Below are 3,680 nucleotides of genomic sequence, written 5' to 3'. Positions count from 1 at the left end.
ATGCTTAAGATTATTCCATTCTTTGTTAGTTTAATGGAATGTTTGAAACTCAATTTACACTCAAACTCTCTCTTCGTCTTGTCTACCTCAAGTTCCCTCCTTAGCCCCATATCTACACTTGCCTCCCTGTGATAATGATTCTCTTAATTGTTACCTATTCCTCCCACACTCTTTCCACATCTATACCCGTATCTCCTTTCCTCTTTACCTTAGTATGTATCACTTCCCATCTCATTAGCTATCTCTCTCCTTCTATATCTATCTCTACCTATTGTGTCTCTCACCCATCCCTTCTTAGGCTCTAAGTATGTCACCTCTATTTCTCTTCTATATATTTCTTTCCCTCCCTCTCCAATTTTCTCCCTACCTACTTGCCCCTCTTTCTTTCTTTGTGAACTCTCCCCCTCACCTATCTACCTTTACCCTCTCTAGGTATCTCAAAAACTCACTACCTACCTCTTCTCCCCTCTCTCGTTCTCTCTCATTTTTAATGTCACTCCCCTCTCTCAATTATGGCCTCTCTCTCTTCTCTCTCTCCATCTGTTGAGGTATTCACATCTATCGATCTCACATTGAACTCTCTCCCCAATTAGCTCTCTCTCTCTCTGTAGGTATCTCACCTCTCAAAATCTATCTCTCTAGTTAAATCTCTCTCGGTCCACCTTTATCTCCCTTCCCTTGTAGTTCCATCTCTCTCTATGAACTATATCTCCTATTCTTTCTCCCCTTACCTCTAATCTCTCTTCATTATTATATCCCTACTCTTTGTTTCCCCCCCGTCCTCTCTATCTCTCACAATCCCTTTATTCCCCCATCCCTCTCTATCCCCCCACCCTCCTCAAATCCCCATCTCACTGCTCTCTCCCCTCTATCCCTTTGACCTCCCTTCCCCTCTATGTCCTTTATCCTCAAGTATCTCATTCCCTTCAAGCTCACCTCTCTATCCCCCCCACCCTCCTTAAACCCCATCTCACCTCTCTCTCCCCTTTATACCTCTTAGCTCACTTCCCTTCTATGCCCTTTATCACCAAGTCTCTCATTCCTTTCATTTTTACCTCTCTATCCCCCCCCCACCCTCCTTAAACCCCCATCTCTCTCTCTCTCTCTCTCTCTCTCTCTCTCTCTCTCTCTCTCTCTCTCTCTCTCTCTCTCTCTCTCTCTCTCTCTCTCTCTCTCTCTCTCTCTCCCCTAGGCCTTCTCACCCCCTTTCCCTCTATGCCTTTATCACCAAGCCTCTCGTTCCCTTCATTTTTACCTCTCTATCCTCCTACCCTCCTTAAACCCCCTTCTCACCTCTCTCTCTCTCCCCTCTAGGCCTCTCATCTCCCTTCCCTTCTATGTCCTTTATCCCCAAGTATCTCGTTCATTTCATGTTTACCTCTCTATCCCCCCGACCCTCCTTAATCTCCCCTCTAGTCCTCTATCCCCCCACCCTCCATAAACCCCATCTCACCTCTCTCTCCCCTCTAGAACTCTCACCTCCCTTCCCTTCTATTCCCTTTATCACCAAGTCTCACATTCCTTTCATGTTTACCTCTCTATCCCTCCCCCCCTCCTTAAACCCCTATCTCACTTCTATCTCTCCTCTATGCCTCTCACCTCCCTTCCCCTCTATGTCCTTTATCCCCAAGTATCTCATTCCATTCATGTTTACCTCTCTATCCCCCCACTCTTCTTAATCTCCCCTTTAGGCCTCTCACCTCCCTTCTTCTCTATGTCCTTTATCTACAAGTATCTCCTTCCCTTCATGTTTACCTCTCTATCCCCCCACCCTCCTTAAACCCCCATCTCACTCTCTCTCTCCTCTAGGCCTTCTCAGGTTCTCCCTTCCCCTCTATGCCATTTATCACCAAGTCTCTCATTCCTTTCATGTTTACCTCTCTATCCCCCCACCCTCCTTAAACCCCATCTCACCTCTCTCTCCCCTCTAGACCTATCACCTCTCTTTCCTTCTATGTCCTTTATCACCAAGTATCTCATTCCCTTCATGTTTACATCTCTATCTCCCCCACCCTCCTTAAATCCTCATCTCACCTCTCTCCCCTCTAGGCCTCTCACCTCCCTTCCCATCTATGTCCTTTATTCCCAAGTCTCTTGTTCCCCCTTCTCTCTCTCTCTCTCTCTCTCTATTTTTGTATCCCTCCTTTTCTTTCTCCTCCCCTCTCTAAGTGTTGCACCCCCTTTATTCCCCCCTCCCTCTCTATCTCACCCTCAATCCTTACCTCATATTTTTCCCTTTCTCACCTCTCTCAAGAGTCTTAGTTCTCTCAACCTCACTTTCTTCCTCACTCCCTTCCCTCTCTAGATCTGTCCCTCACTTTGTTCCTCACTCTCTCCTCTCTCAAAGGTATCTCCCTCACTTTCTTCCTTATTCCTTCCCCTTTCTAGGTCCCTCCCCCCTTCTCTTTACACACTCTCTATCTCATTCCCTCCTTACCCCTATCTCTAACTCTCCCTCAATCCCCCCTTCTCTCTTTCTCTCTTTGTTATTCTATCCATCCTCTACTTTCTCTTCCCCTCTCTAAGTATCACACACCCTTTGTTCCTTCGTTCCTCTTTATCTCACCCTCCATCCTTGCCTCATCTTTTTCCCTCTCTCACCTCACTCTTGTCTATAGGTCTCTTGATATCACTTTCTTCCTCACTGTAGGTCTTAAGTTATAAGGTATAGGGTTGAAGGTTTAGCATATGGGATTATAGGGTATATGGTAATTGTATAGGGTCGAGGATTTAGCATATTGGGTTATAGTGTTGGACATTGCTACTGCTAGGATATGTTGTTGTCATTGATGTCAACATATTCTTGTGACTTATCTCTCTGGTGATTGCATATTTGTTTATTGGGATCATGGTTTGGTGTATAGAGTATTTCTAGTGTCATTATATCTTTTTGTATTGGTTTTAGTAATCCATAAAGCTCAATTAATCATATCATATGATCCAGTTTGCAGTTTGTTTTCTGACCAGTGTTTTGTAGAGTTTGGTATTTCATCCGGTATATTCCGATGTGATCAAATCTTGAGTTGAGATTTTGGGAGTTTGTTTGGGATGGTCTTGTGTATCTTCATTATAGATGCTTCATGATTTGGTTCTCTGCGAGTTATCTTTCTTTGTGACAGTTGTTGTTGTTTGAGTGTTCTTGAGTTTCAGATGTTGATCGATGAAGATTTGATAAGTGGTGTTGGTGCAGCTATTGCTAATGATTCTAACATGCTTGCTAGCATTTCTTAATTGTGTCCTATTTGTTTTGATGATCTGCATTGATCATTGTGCGAGGTTTTGGTGATTTTTATGATCCGGTGATGTTCTTTGTGTTATACGGTTTTCCTGGTGGTGTAGCGTGTTGCGATTGATCTTGGTGTGATTACCGGTGGTGATGAGCATTTGAGAATTAGATTTAGGTCCATGTTATGTTATGTATATCATTATATTGGTCTGGTGGTTGATCTTTGTATTGTGTGATATAATTTTGTAATTGTGAGTTGAGGGTCTAGCCGACCTTGTTGTCAAGGTTGATGATTTGTATAAATAGGTGATATATTCATGTAATTTAGTTGTTGAGGTTGTGTCTGCATTATTAGAGAGTGGCGTATTTTTGAACAGGGATTCATCTTGCAGTGTGATGTATTGAGTAGAGATTGGTGTTGTAGAGCAGACAAATGTGCTTAACTGAAACTGTC

Source organism: Cryptomeria japonica, chromosome 6 (genome assembly GCF_030272615.1).
Source record: "Cryptomeria japonica chromosome 6, Sugi_1.0, whole genome shotgun sequence".
Taxonomy (NCBI): Eukaryota; Viridiplantae; Streptophyta; class Pinopsida; order Cupressales; family Cupressaceae; genus Cryptomeria; species Cryptomeria japonica.
Note: the sequence above shows the minus strand (reverse complement) of the source record.